The sequence below is a fragment of the Pan troglodytes genome, chromosome 10, assembly GCF_028858775.2.
Source record: "Pan troglodytes isolate AG18354 chromosome 10, NHGRI_mPanTro3-v2.0_pri, whole genome shotgun sequence".
NCBI classification, from domain to species: Eukaryota; Metazoa; Chordata; class Mammalia; order Primates; family Hominidae; genus Pan; species Pan troglodytes.
This window is the reverse complement of record NC_072408.2, coordinates 113,094,954-113,111,107: the sequence shown is the minus strand read 5'-3', so window position 1 is coordinate 113,111,107 and position 16,154 is coordinate 113,094,954. Positions and strand designations below refer to the sequence as shown.

General features: G+C 40.9%; 1 non-coding gene across 1 annotated transcript; it reads left to right on the top strand.

Annotated features, from left to right (window-relative positions):
• Positions 1-12,768: 12,768 nt before the first annotated feature.
• Positions 12,769-12,831, top strand: LOC112205125 (U7 small nuclear RNA). Its single transcript, XR_002938980.1, has one exon. It is a non-coding gene; the product is annotated as a U7 small nuclear RNA (small nuclear RNA).
• The last annotated feature ends 3,323 nt before the right edge of the window (positions 12,832-16,154 follow it).

Sequence of the window (16,154 nt, the reverse complement as noted above, 5' to 3'; positions counted from 1 at the left end):
AAGTGCTCAGTATAACATAATTATACAAATAAATTTAATTTTAATGCTCAAGCTGAATTCTTTATTTAAAGGAAGACCTCTGTGATGATATGTGGACATTTAAAAAAATGACTTTTTAAAAGTTACAAGCATTACGTAGATCAAAATTTTCAAAGAATTAATCAACTGAGGTACAACATAATTGTATATAATGAGGAAACGTGGTATGGTGGAAAGAGGGTGGGCTTTGGGTTCAGACAGACCAGAGGGTTGACAGCCAAGTTCCACCACTCATTATACATATGTCCTTATCCTCACAGGTATAAAATGGGGATAATAATGTTGTGGGGGCCATTTGTCATTTTGGTGATCCAGCTTTCCGAATGGTATTTGAATTGTTATCATTTATTATAGAAGCCAGAGAGGGGATGATACGCTAATCCCATTAATACTTTACTACTGGAGCTGGAAAGGCATTCTGTCTTCCCAGACCCTGGTGGCTGTAGCATGGGCATGGGACCTATGCATGTTCTGTCAGATGCTGACCACCACAGGTAGATAGGGGTGATTCACAGAGCTACAGTGGTGGTGCCCAATGCTGATGACACCAGCTATGGCATCCTTAGCATGTTCTTAGCTATGCCTGGCTTCCTTTAGTTCTTTCCCAAGCTTGGTTCTTCAGTCTAAAATATGTTAGAGTCACTCGATAGCTAATTCCATGAGCTACCAAGACCCTCTGGTCTCAGTTCCATGAGCTACGAAGACCCTTCTGGTCTAGTCAGACTAAGGTGTATTATTTGCCACTAAGAACTTTGACTAGAACAAATACTCCATAACCTGTGGGAGAATTAAAAGAAATAATGTATATGAAGAGTTGAGCAGAGTGCCAGCGACATTGTATGGATCAGTAAACTGTAACTACTATTATTATACTCTTGTTATTTTAATGATTTAATATTTACAGTTTCGACAGGTCCTGGGCAACTTAAAAGTCTGTGACATGTGATAATTTAAAATTCTGCCAAGGAGCAAATTTGAATCTAATAAGTTGGTGGTACAGTAGCCATTTATTTACCTCACAAATGAGCCTAACACATCACCCAGTATTTATATATCAATGTGAGGATTACTATTCTCCACTCATTAGGCCAGTAAGTCAGATCCATTCAGGAAAATAATATAACTTTATATTGTGTTAAGAACAATGATCCAAAAACTTGGATAATTATCCAAACGTTATCCAAAGACTTGGAAATAGGCAAAAGGGATTACTGGATGTCCTTTTAGTAGGGTGCTGTGTAGTGCAGTGTAGTAGCAGACTCGTACAAGGATTCATGCATTATCTAGGACTGTGTACCTTTGTTGGACTTACTACTTGTTATTGGTTCAGATATTTCAGAACTTTGTAAAGGCAGATGTTACTTTATCAAAAACTGATAACAAGGGCCCAGTGTAGTGGCTCACGCCTGTCATCCCAACACTTTGGGAGGCCAAGATGGACAGGTTGCTTGAGGCTAGGAGTTGGCGACCAGCCTGGGCAACATAGAGAGATCCTGTATCTACAAAAAAAAAATACAAAACTTAGCTGGGCATGGTGGCATGTGGCTGTAGTCCCAGCTAATCAGGAAGCTAAAGTGGGAGAGTCCCTTGAGCCCAGGAGTTCGAGGCTACAGTGAGCTATCATCATGGCACCTCAGTTTAGCCTGGGTGACAGAGACCCTATGTCAAAAAACCGAAAACCAAAACCCAAAACAAAACAAAACACCAAAAAATTGATAACAATGCAAATTATTCTTGTCCATTTCTAATACAAGTAAAATCTTTTCTGTTCTATAGAAAAGATAAAAGCTTACTATTTATTACCTTATAAGACATTAACCAATTTTGTATCTAACCTAGTAATCTTATTGTAAGATTTTAAAAAGTGCATTTCTTGATGGGATATATAAACCCCTATTTCTCAAATATTCCTTAAACCAACTTTACCATTTTACTGGCTAACTCTTTAATTGATGAAGTAAATAATTTTTTAAGCCCGTGTTTGTTCTATTTCATATAAGTCATGTTTTTAATTTGTTGAAAATTATACCTTGACAAATAGAAGTCAATCTAAGGGGCCACATAGAAGGAGCATGTAATCCAGAACTGACGACCCCCAGGTAAGCTTCCTAGAGAAAAGAGTAGCCAAGCAGATACATGTACAAGAAGTTCTCAAGTGATCTCAACAAAACAGATTCAGGCCCCTAAATCAGTATTTAGGTCAAATTCATTGTTGAAAAATAAGGCTGATATGAGCTTAACTGATAAGGAAGAAAATTGGAACTACTTAGCTAAAAATCTGGATTGGTTTAAACTGCTTCAGTGTTGCTTTTATAATTTTCAAAAATGGCAGCTCACTTTGGAACCACAGGTACCTGCGAACTGTGGGAAATTCACCATTCTTGCCAAATGAGGTGAGGAACTCAATTCACTTTCTAAATCTACATAGATGGTTCTGCGCCATTTCTTCAGGAGTCCAAAGCTGAACCATAAGCTTGATGTAGAGGGCATTGCAATGAGTGGCTTTCAGCCCACAGGTGGACTTTGAATTTGAATGCCACAAGCCCACCCCTCTTATATGTAGCCTTCTTCATTCATTTACATGATTCACCTAGCTCTTTAAGCATTTTTGCCATCTCCATGAAGAAAAGTAGGGCCCTAAGCATTGTTTTCACCCATGAAATCTGCTATGCATGACTAGATGCAAAAAAGCAGACTTCAGGAAATCTTTTAAATGTGCAGCATGTATCACATGTATCCTGTAATTATTGGAGGACATGAAAGTCACTCACTTCAGACTGTTCCTTGGGCACAAGGAATGTCTTCTACTCATGAATACAAGCAATTTAACTGTCTAAAGGCTGAACTCAGAGGCTCAAATTGCCTGACTTTGGACTAACAAGGGTTTCAGGGTTTTTTTTTTTTCCTTTTAGCAGGAGGGGTTGTGCAAAAATTAAACTTCTCCTGAGCACCTAAAGTCTCCAGATGCTGGGCAGGTAGTGTTTACCAACACTCCCCTCAATAGCTGCCTCTTATTCTCAGACTACCTGATGGCTGAGACCACGATGTCTCTTTTGGGCAAAGTCGTTCTCATACTTGCTCCATAAAAGGGGAAAATACAGGTATGGGAGTTCCTCTTCTGGAGTACAGATCTGAGGCACATGCAGCTATGCCCTAACCCAAATGCACCTCTTGGTCATGGGTGACGAGAATAGGAGATAATTCTGCCTGTGCATTGGAGCCTGCAGTGAGCAATGCTTGCTCGTGTTTGCCCCAAAACCTTTTTCAGACAATAACTCTTTATATCCATCTTTGTTTCTTTATTTTTTATTTATTTATTTTTTTAATTTGAGACGGAGTCTTGCTCTGTTGTGCCCAGGCTAGAGTGCAGTGGCACGATCTCGGCTCACTGCAACCTCCACTTCCCGGGTTCAAGCGATTCTCCTGCCTCAGCCTCCAGAGTAGCTGCGATTACAGGTGCCCAAAACCACACCTGGCTAATTTTTTGTATTTTTAGTACAGATGGGGTTTCACTATATTGGCCAGGCTGGTCTCGAACTCCTGACCTCAGGTGATCCTCCCACCTTGGCCTCCCAAAGTGCTGGGATTACAGGTGTGAGCCACGGTGCTGGGCCTATATCCATCTTTAAATTAATCTATGTTATTTTGCACGGTGCCTGTGACATAGTAGTTTCTCAGTGCTGTATATACTGATTGGTAAGAGGACGTTACAGACACACTTCTAAATACTGGCTGGGAGTGCGAGAAGTTAGTTGGCAGGGACAATCACTGATTAGGAGGGAAATTAACTCTGACGAACTTTGACTATAACTTCCTTTTTCCTTTTTTCTTTCTTTCTGCTTTGCCTGAAAATTAGGAAATAGACAAGGTAGTCAGAGGGGTCAGAGAGCTAATGGTGAAAATTAAGAAGAAAATATATTCCCTTCTCTCTGCTTAAATTGCAAAGGGATCTCTCTGTCCCTTTAAAGAAAATCAAAAGTTATATGACCGCAGAGATTCTTGAGGAAAATCTACATAGTTTTTCTGGAGACACAATAAGCTGAAACAAACTCCAGGCAAACCAAGAAAGATGAAGAATCATTTAGGACTACCCAGAATTTTGCAAAGTACGGTGATTAAGCAGTGTTTCAAACAATTACAGTCATGGTTGCTTAATGATCAGGATACACTCTGAGAAAGGCATCATTAGGTCCTTGTGCAAACATCACAGAGTGTGCTTACGCAAACCCAGGTGGCATAGCCTACTACACACCTAGGCAATATGGTCTAATCTATTGCTTCTAGGCTACAAACCTGTACAGCACGTTACCATACTGAATATTGCAGGAAATTGTAGTAACACTATGGCAAGTATTTGTGTGTCTAAACATATCTAAACATACAAAAAGTAGAAAAAATATGGTGTAAAAGATAAATTATGGTACATGTATTTAGGGCAGCTGCACTATAATCTTATGGGACCACCATCAAATATACTGTCCACTATTGACTGAAACAGTTATGAGATGCATGACTGTATAATTATTTACAAAGACACATAACAACATAAACATTTCTTTTGGGGAATAGTAGCAGGGTTGGGAAAAATAGCATACAGGCAGTGGAAAGAGGGTAGATTTATTTTAAAAAATCAACCTTCTGTTTGAATTGCAGCACTACTATCTAAATGCTGAAGTATTTTAGGCAAGCTGCTTAACCTTTCAAAGTCTGAATTATCTTGTCTATCAAATGAGAATGATCAGGCCTAACTAATTGGGAATCCTGTGAAAGTAAAATGAAATGAACATATGTAGACTATGTGCCAGAGAGTGACTTATCTACTTCCTTTACCTGCTGGTCACACAGCCTCCCTTATGGTTAGATATTGACATACTACCGGATTTACTGGATTCTGGCCAGTGAAATAGGAGGGAAGTGATGGATGGATCTTCACTCACTTTCTTGGGACTCCAGATTCATTTTTTGTGTGTGACAGGGTCTTGCTCTGTCACCCAGGCTGGAGTGCAGTGGCACGATCATAGCTCACTGCAATCTTGAACTCTTGGGCTCAAAATATCCTCCTGCCTTGGACTCTTGAGTAGCTGGGACTACAGGTACATGCCACTGTGTCCAGCTAATTTATTTTATTTTATTTTATTTTTGTAGAGACAGGGTCTTGCTTTGTTGCCCAGGCTGGTCTCGAACTGCTGAGCTCAAGTGATTCTCCTGCCCCAAGCCTTTAAAAGTGCTGGGATTACAGAGGTGAGCCACCGCACCTGGGTGCCCTGGACAAAATTGTACCAATAAAATTGATACCATCACTGTTTCATTTATATATCTGGTTACATCTCTTCCTCCCACTGGACTCTGCGCAGATAGGTAATCTTCTTCATGGCTGTCTTTCTAGTGCCTGGTGTGGTGTCTGGTACAAAATTTCGTTCTTCATAAATATTTTGTAAATAAATAAACGAATGAGCTACCCCAAAGCTGAGTCTTGAGGGGTGAGTTAGCTAGAAGAAGAAAGGGAGTCAGAGTGTTCTAGGTAAGGGGACAGAATGACAAAACTCAAAGAGGTGAGACATGGCAGTGTGTACCTAGCGGGGAAAAGCCAGACTTAAAGAGCAAGAGGGATGATACATTTCACATTATTTAGTTGATTTCTCTTTGTATAAGTCTCGCCAATCTGGTTTTTTCTTAATCCCATTGAAAACGAGGGGGAAAAAAGGCCAGGTGCGGTGTCTCACGCCTGTAATCCCAACACTTCGGGAGGCCAAGGCAAGCAGATCACTTGAGGTCAGGAGTTTGAGACCAGCCTGGCCAACATAGTGAAACCCTGTCTCCATTAAAACTACAAAAAAATTAGCTGGGCATGGTGGCTGGTGCCTGCAACCCCAGATACTTGGGAAGTTGAGGTAGGAGAATCACTTGAACCCAGGAGGTGGAGGCTGCAGTGAGCCAAGATCGTGCCACTGCCCTTCGGCCTGTGCAACAGAGCAAGACTCAATCTAAAAAAAAAAAAAAGGGAGAGAGAGAGAGGAAGAAAAGAGAAAACTAGCTTTTGGTGTAATATTCAGGTCCTGAAGCAGTGGTTTTATACATTGGTATATCTTAGATATTCCTGCCCACCATGCTTCTGTTTTCGTATTTCCCAGGATTTCTCAAGGAGATGAGAGAAAGCCACAGAGACCGATGTTTCTGCTTCCATACCACTTCCCTGAATCATGGACTCCATATCTTGCTCTCTTCCTCCTCTCATCATGTGTCATGTCACATACCTACTCAAAAACCATCAGTGGCTCCCCATTACTCCCAAGTAAAACTCAAACTTCAAGGCCTTCATTGATTGGGAAGCAACCAATTCTTTCTGCCTTATCTTCTAGCAAGCTTTCTCTAGTTATTATGATTGTGCAACAAATTAGTCCCTAAACTTAGTGGCACAAAACAACCTTTCATTATGCTCACAGATTCTTGTGTATCAGGAATTTGAACAGGATTCAGCAGGGAAGGCTTATCTCTGCTCCACAATGTCTGGGACCTGACCTAGAAGACTTGAAAGTGGAGGGTAAGAGTCACTGGAAAATCTCCACACTTGTGGTGGTGGTTGATGCTGGGAAGACTCCAGTAGCGGGGCCTCTGAGGCATCTCTCCATCTCGCTATGTGGCCTTTCCACGTAGTCTCTGCAGCCCAGTAGCTTCAGGGTAGCTGGAATTCTCACACATGGGTTCCCAAAGCACATGTTATGAGAGCATGCCAGGTAGAAGTTGTATCACCTTTTCTAGCCTGGCTTCAGAAGTTGTGAAGTGTCATTTCCACTACATTCTCTTAATTAGAGCCTGTCATTAGAGTCGGCTCATATTTGAAGGGAGGGGCATTAGACTTTACCTTTTGTAGGAAGTGTCAAAGAATTTGCAGACATGCTTTAAAACTACAGTGGTTCCCCCTTATCTGTGGTTTCGCTTTACAAGTTTTCAGTTACTTGCTGTCTACTGCAGTCTGAAACTATTAAATGGAAAATTCCAGAAATAAACAATTCATAAGGTTTAAATTGTGTGCCATTCTGCGGAGCATGATGAAATCTCGCCCCATCTTGCTCCAACCTGACCAAAACATGAATCATCCCTTTGTCTAGCATATCCATGCTGTGTACACTACATGTGAGTCACTCAGTAACCCATTAGATTGACTGTGGCAGTATTGCAGTACTTGCGTTCAAGTAACCTTTATTTACTTAATAATGGCCCCAAAGCACAAGAGTAGTGATCCTCACATATTGTTATAATTATTCTATTTGATTACTAATTATTGTTGTCAATCTTTTACTGTACCTTATTTATAAATTAAACTTTATCATAGGTATGTACAGGAAAAAACATAGTCTGTATAGGGTTTGGTGCTATCCATGGTTTCAGGCGTCCATTAGGGGTCTTGGAATGTATCTGCCACAGATTAGGAAAGACTACATACCACAAAACCCCACCATTATTTGTCACACTTTAGGAATGCTAAAACACTTATTGATACCTAAATTTGGGGTCCTGGTTTTACTTACACACTACTCTTTTCTCACGGTATCTTTCACCCCATAAATCTATCTGTCTCCCAAATTTCTACTTGCCATTTAAGATTCAGCTCAGATGCTACCACGCAACCTGTATCATAACCTTCCACGGCTCCACCTTTGGAAGTAATTATGTCCTTCTCTGTACTCCCCATAGACCTCTGTTTCAATTTCCCCTGGGTGACCTGAATACATATTTGTTGAATGGATAAATAGAATAGGATAATAAAATCTTAGGTGTGAAAGTGACATTAAGTGCTACTGAGAACATCCTTTTTGAGTTTATTTATTTCTATTCATGTCTGTTCCTCCTTTAGATTTTTAGTGTCTGGAAGGCAGGGACCAAATTTCACTCACCTCTGTAACCACCCCCCAGCCCAACCTTTAGTTCTTCCAGCAGTGATTTGGCCTAGTAGGTCTTCAAAGAAAGTCAGTTAAAGGAAGAAACCTACCTCCCAACACACACACCCCCCGCAATGCACATTTGACTAATTTGCTATTTCTTTACTAATCAGGTAATATTTGGTTTGAGGCAGGTTGGAACAGTTCGAAGAAATGATCTCCAAATGCTCTAAGAGCATAAAATGCTCTTAAACCACAAGAAGCCACAGGTCAGAATTAGTAGTCTTTGTTATGGCTACCTTCCCACCAACAGCCACTTTTCTGGAGAAGATTGATGCTATTGTTTCAAACAGACCTGTGAAGGGTCACAGGTTGTAGCCTCATTCTCAGCCACCCTTCCTAGCCCCTTACCTGTCTTATTTTCTCTTCTGCAAAAGCAGAAATTTCTGGGCCACAGCAAGCAGATGAATCAAGATCATTTTGTGTATAGTCGATATCAGCACTTAAAAAAGCAACCCACTGTTGAGCAATTTATGATTTTTTTTTTTTTGAGATGGCATCTCCCTTTGCTGCCCAGGCTAGAGTGTAGTGGCACGATCTTGGCTCCCTACAATCTCTGCCTCCCGGGTTCAAGCGATTCCCCTGCTTCAGTCTCCCGAGTAGCCGAAATTACAGATGCCCGCCACCATTCCCGGCTAATTTTTGTATTTTTAGTAGAGACAGGATTTCACCATGTTGGCTGGGCTGGTCTCGAACTCCTGGGCTCAAGTGATCCGCCCACCTCAGCCTCCCAGTGTTGAGATCACAGGCGTGAGCCATTGTGCCCGGCCCAATGTATGATTTATAAACAAACAACGTCCCAGTAATTATCAGGGATTCTTGGCAAGAATACCTAGTTGCACATAGGAAACTTAGTTCCTTAGGTGGCTCATAAAACACGATTCAAACAATAATGTCTTTGAAATACCAAATAGTTAAGCTGGGCGTGATGGCTCATGCCTGTAATCCCAGCACTTTGGGAGGCTGAGGTGGGTGGATCATGAGGTGAGGAGTTCGAGACCAGTCTGCCCAACATAGTGAAACCCCATCTCTACTAAAAATACAAAAATTATCCAGGCATGGTGGTGCGTGCCTGTAATCCCAGCTACTCGGGAGGCTGAGGCAAAAGAATCGTTTGAACCTGGGAGGCGGAGGTTGCAATGAGCTGACATCGTGCCACTGCCTTCCAGCCTGGGCGACAGAATGAGACTCCGTCTCAAAAAAAAAGGAAATACCCAGTAGTTGCAATGAAAAAAAAATGATACAATGCCAGTAATTAAACAAACCTGAAAAACAGTGAATATAGTTTTTCTAAAGAACTTCTTCAGCATGTTGATGTTTGGGGGGAAAAGCAAACTGAAGGAAAGAAAAATAAGAACATAGTTGGAGAATTTGGAAGTACATTTACTAAAGACTGACCCCATCCATGATTTGGATAATTAATTTACCTGGTTCATTTTTACATCTAACTCAGATTTTCAACTCATGTTTTACTCCTGGTCTCAGTCCACACAACCTTGTGAGTAGAAAATGAGGTCATACTTCCTTTTTGTATTCAAATTATGATGGCATGAGTGCATACCAGCTGTATTGCTGGAAATCAGTCTTCTTTAAACCATCCCGCAGTTAGTTCTGAGCACTCATGCATGTCTCTGAGTTTACAAACACTGCATGCCATTAACCTTGTTTGTCCTCTCTTACTCGGATTCTCGCGTGTGCAGGTTTGCTGTGCATAGAGATGCTTAGACACCTTTGCCACTATGAGCCATAGGACAGCCAAGAGTCATGGCAGACAATCTCTGGATACTTCCATAGCTTCCAAAACTTGTGCTGGGCTCAGTGCAGAAGTGGGAGGCAAGTCCTCTCCCTGACCCTGTACACACTCCTGTTTGCTTATGCTTGGAGCATCGTGATGTCTTCCTTAATCAGTTCTAACATAGTTTAGCCTCCGGGAGACAGCTCTGTTAGTGCCTAGCCCAAGAACTTTGGCAGTTATCAGATTATTAATCAGACATGGCTTTGTGAAAAATTATATATGTGTGTGTATATATATGTATAGTGTGTATATAATATATAAATATATAATATATTATATATAAAATATATACTATAAAAATATATATATAATAAAATAAAATATATAAATATATTATATATTATATATAAACATATATATATACACACACACACACACACACACACATTTAAATCAGGGGACTGAAAAGATTAGATGGAAGCAAGGCTTTCCCAAAAATATGAGAATTAGAGGAATAGAGAAAAGGAAGAAGAGGCTTTAAAAGGGTGTGTGTCTGTGTGTGAATGTTCTTGCTAGGCCATGGAGTGAGGTATAGTCAGTCAGATTGTCATTAATTCATTCAGAAAATATTTATTGAGCACCTACTAGGTGCCAAGCAGTGCTTAAATCTGGAGAACCCAAGAGTGATCAACACAGGAAAAGTCCTTGTCCTCAGGGAGCTCACATTTTAGTAGGGTAGGCAGGCAGCACAGAAACCAAGAAATTGATCCACGTGATAATTTCATGTATGACAAATACTATGACAACAGAGAGGGGCTTGGGGGCCTATTTTTTTAGGTAGCTTGGTCAGGTAAGGCTGCAACGCTGAAGTTACATTTGAGCAGAAATCTAAACAAAGCGAGGGCGTTAGCCTGCAGATGTCTGGGGAAAGAATGTTCTAGGTAGCAGGAATGGCAGGTGCAAAGCCTGGAATAGAAGAAACTGGCATCCTAAAGGAACCAGCAGGGGCAAGTGTTGCTGAAGCATGGCGAGTAAGGAAGAAGTTTGGCAGGAGAAGCTGGAGCTAACCCAGGGCCAGATCATGCGGTATCTGTAAGTGACAGGAAATGATTGGAGGGAAATGACAGGACGTGATAACTCTTTCAAAAGAATCACCCTGGCTGCTGTGAGGAGACCAGTTGGAAAGATGTGGCAGCGATTCAGGCTGGAGATGAGGGTGGTTGAGCTGGGGTTGTGCAGGTGGCCTTGTCCCTGTGGACAGAGCATGCCCTTGAACAGCAGTTGCATGTTGATCCTTTCGAATCACATCCTGGGGGTACACTTTGAGGTGCAGCTTTCTGACTCTCATGCTTGACAATGAGAATGAGATTAGCTGGAGTGGAAACAATTGACGGGTATGTGACAAAGAACATAGTGTCATTAGAGGCTCTCAGGAAAACCCTCAAATGGAAACTAAGACTGTGGCATCTCCTTGTAATTATTTTTCCTTGCCAAGGGAACAGATGGGATGACTGGATGACAAAGACTGCTCTTAAGGAAGGCATGCCAAGGTGGCTCTCTCAGTTTACTTTCAGCTTCAAGGAACAGAAATCCAATCTAAACTGGCTTCCACAGTGAGGAAATCACCTCACATAACCGGAAGTGCAGGATTCAACTGGGAAGTTCAACTGGGATTCTGCTCGCTTGAATATTTTTATGTGCATCTCTTTATAGACAGAGCCCCCTAACCTGCTTGACGTTTTCTTTTTTTCCTAACACTTGTCTTCTAGCATATGATGCAGTGTATTTACTTATTCTGTTTATTAGTGCTGTATTGTTTATTCTCACTAGAATTAAGCTCCATGAGTGCAGGGATCATTGTTTTGTTCACTAATGGATCCCAAGTGTCTAGAAAAGTGCCTGACACTTAATAAATGTTTGTTGAATGAAAGAGTAAAAGGGTGAAACATCTTCCCTTGGATTCCAAATGAGGAAAAAGGAGGGTCACAATGATCCTACAATTTCTCCCCTGGGGAATTCGATAAAAGGAAACTCTCCATTTATTGGAACAATTTCCTTATGGCCCCCAAAGGAACAAGACTATAAGCTGCAAACCAAACCCCTTTGTCATTTGTTCCCCAACCACTAATTGAGGAATACCAGGTTCAGGATGGTTCAAATGACCTTCAGGTTTGCCCAAGTGGTAGATGTTACTTGGCAATGTATTTGATCAAGATTAAAGAGTGTGTGGTTCCTGGTTGGGCATGGTGGCTCACACCTGTAATCCCAGCACTTTGGGAGACCGAGGTGGGCAGATCACCTGAGGTCGGGCGTTCAAGACCAGCCTGACCAATATGGAAAAACCCCGTCTCTACTAAAAATACAAAATTAGCCGGCGTAGTGGCGCATGCCTGTAATCCTAGCTACTCTGGAGGCTGAGGCAGGAGAATCGCTTGAACCCAGGAGGCAGAGGTTGTGGTGAGCCAAGATCACGCCATTGCACTCCAGCCTGGGCAACAACAAGAGTGAAATTCCGTCTAAAAAAAAAAAAAAACAAAAATAGAGTGTGTGGTTCCTTTGACTGGTCTCAGCCCCTGAACTTTATGCCTTGACCACAGCATTCCTATCTCTGGCAGGCCCTACACACATGGAAAAAAGAAGCATGCAGTGCCACTCCCTTGAGACTGTGGATGTAGTTAGTTCTTTTTCTTTCAATATCTGCCTATTAACCTTACTTTACTATGTTCTGGGCACTGTGGAAGACGCTGGAGAGAGGATAATGACCAAGAGACAGTTCTGGTCCTCAAGCTTAGTGATGGGGTTCAGGGAGGCAGCCAGTTTAGCACAGGAGACAAACATATAAACAGATAATTATAATCAAACGTTATGGGTTTGGTATTAGAGGTATAGTAGGAAGAGTGATCAACTCCATGTGAGGGAAAAGGCAAAACTGCAGGGAGTGAGGGGGGGGGGCGTCTGTTAAGTAGGGTTCTAAAAGCTGAATAGGAGTTTGCCTGGCAAACATGGAATGGGAGTGGGCAGAGTGATACTCCAGGGAGAGAAAATAGCAGGTGGCAGTGTTACAGCTCTTTTACAATTTGTGTGGCAGGTTTCCCGGTTTTTACCAGAAAAATCTAAAGAAAAGAAAACAACAGGTACAAATATATGGATGTGGGAAGCAGCACTGTGTGTTTAACGAACTACAATTGGTTATGTATTGCTAGGGTACAAAGTGCTAGGAGGAGAAAATTGAGGCTGGAGAGGTGGGCAAGGGTCAAAGTATTCCTGCTTTGTATGCTCTGCTTAGAGGTCTATGTTTGTTTTAGGTGATGCGTTTTCATCATGAGAGTGAGAAGATCAGATTTGTATTTAGAAAGATCACTCTGGCTGCCAGGGACAAGATGGATTTGAGAAGGGCAAACTAGAGACCAGGAGATTCTAGAGAGAAAAATACTAAACCTAGGTAATATCTCACACTGACCACCAGGTGGAGCAAGTAGGCCAGGACAGCTCGGTTGCAGGCTGCTGGGGTAAGGAGGAAGGATAGGGTAGGAGAAAGCGCCAGCATGGGACTGATTCCTAAGTTGGGTGTTCATAACTCTGGGAAGATCTGTAGTGAAGCACAAACAAGAGGCTACCTAAATGTCCACAAATAGAGGACCCACTAAATATCACAAAGCATTCACACACTGAATTCCCAGGCTCCAGCGAGGTAGATCTGTACGTATACACATGAAAACAAGCCCAAGTGAAAAAAGCAAGTTATAAAATACTGTGTACATTATGACCCTGTTGCGTAAATGTCTAGAAAGATGATCATAACATTGATATCAGTGGTAACTTTTGGAGAGCATTTTGGAGCTATTGAGTGTGTGTGTGTGTGTGTGTGTGTGTGTATTTGTCTTGGTCTGTTTGGGCTACTAGAATAAAATGCCAGAGAATTAGTGACTTATAAATGCTAGAAGCTTATTTGTCACAGTTCTGGAGGCTGAGAAGTCCAAGATTTGGCAACCAGTGAGGGCAACTTCCTGGTTCATAGAGGGCACCTGCTTGTCGTGTCCTCACATAGCAGAAGGGCTGATGAGTCTCTTTTATAAGGGCACTAATCCCACTCATGAGGACTCCATCCTCTTGACCTAATTATTTCCCAAAGGTCCCAACTCCAAATATCACCTAGGGGGTTAGGAATTCAACATATGCATTTTCGGAGAACATAAGCGTTTAGTCCTTTGCAGTGTGTGTGTGTGTGTGTGTATGTGTGTGTGTGTGTTGAATTTTGTCAAAATATAGTTGACATACAGTATGCTGGATATATTTAAAGTGTGCAGTTTAATACATTTTGACAAATGTATACACCTGTGAAGCCATTGCCACAATCACAATAATGAATATATCCATCACCCCCAAAGGTGTCTTTACTGCCCTTGAAAACCCTCCCTATCATCCTTTTCTGTCCTCCATCCCCAGGCAACGGCTGGTCTGCTTTCTGTCACTAACAGTTTGCATTTTCTGGAGTTGTATATAAATAGGATCATTCAGTATGTACTATTTTTGGCCTTGCGTCTTTCATTCAGCAGTATTAATTTGAGGTTCATCCACATCGTTAAGGGTATAAATAATTAATTCATTTTAGTTGTTAAATAGCATTACATTGTATGGCTATATCACAATTTGCTTATCCATTTATCTGCTGATAGACATTTGGATTGTTGAGGGTTTGGGGCTATTATGAATAATGCTTCTCTGAACATTTGTGTTCCAGTCTTTGTATTTGCACATGTTTTCATTTATCTTGTGTAAATATGTACCTAGGAGTGGAATGGCTAGGTCATATGGCAGGTATATGTTTAATTTTGTAAGAAGCTGCCAAACTGTTTTCCAAAGCAGTTTTACCATTTTACATCCCAGCAGCTGTATGTGAGTATTCCAGTTTTCCTATATACTTGCCAATATCTGGCATGGTCAGACTTTTAAATTTTAGGTCTTCCAATGGGAAATTTTTATTTCTGTAATGACTGATGATGATGTACATTTTTTCATATGCTTATTTGCCATCCATAGATCTTCTTTGGTTAAGTGTCTATGCAAATTTTTGTTGGCTATTGACATTTACATTTTACTTTATACTTCCATAAAGTTATACCATTTTTACAATGAGCATATGTCTCTTTTATATTTAAAAACATCAATTTAAAATATCTCAACCCAGAAGACATCAATAACTATGATTTGAACTTTAAACTTACTAGCGGTATATTATGCTAAGGTGAAGGCAAATCTTGATTATATCATTAAAAGATAAAACATTTGATTTTAACATCTGGTTTCAAATTATTAGAAATAACCTCAAAACCAATGCAATTTTTATTTCCATAGATTATTACGTTTGAGAGATATCATGAGTTTAGACTCAAATGAACCTGGCTTCAAATTCCAGCTCTTTTACTTATCAGCTGTGCAATCTTCGGCAAATTCATTTTTGAAATCATCAAGAAGCAAGGCCAAAAATAGTACACATTGAATGGTTCTATTTATATATAATTCTAGAAAATGCAAGAGCTTCTTCCATTTTCTTCTTTTAGAAATCTGACATATCATTTACTGCATAGGTTCATTTTGAGGTTTAAATTGATATTATATTTAACCAGTCAGCGCAACAACTAGCATGTAGTATGTACTCTACAAATATTAGAGCTTCTATGATAAGACAGTTTGATTGTCTTGGCAACCAAATTGCTGCATGCTCAAAATTCAAGCTAGTCAGTGAAATACAGCACAGTCACAGTATTTTGTAAAGGAACTGTTGAAACCGTTGTCAAGGCAGGCAACATCCTTTGTGATAACAGAGATCTCTCCCTTACCCCATTTATTTTTAAAGACTCTGAAAGAAAAGCTCTGGTTTGCGTTTGGTTTTGAGGAAACAAACAAACAAACAAACAAAAAACAGGTACAGGAAACTTAGGTTGAAATGGACTTTTTGAGCATCTAGCACATATTGGCTTTCTTTGTAGAACCCTCAGTATCCTCTGTTGCTCAAGCCACCAAATGATCTTGCAGATGCTCATGGTACCCTGCAGGATGGTTCAGAGGTAGTACAGAGCTACTGTTTTACATGTTTCAAATTGGAGTTATTGTCAAGTTAGTGTTATTTGGGACAGTGTCATTCATAAATGCTGTATATTACATAATGCAGTGGAAGAATCATGGCAGTAACAGGGGCAGGAGGCAGAGAAATTCTAGGGGGACAGGGGTGGGTCCCCAGTGAAACCTCACCTTCAAGCCAAAAAAACAGCCTGAAACCCATGGCCCAGAGTGAGAACTTCTATTCCTGTTTGTCTGCTCTTTCCCAATTGGTTCTTTCTGAATAATGCCTTTTAACCAATCAAATGTTGCCTTTTCCAGTACTACCTACGGCCTGTCTCACCCCCATCCTGTGCCTATAAAAACCCCGGATTCAGCCA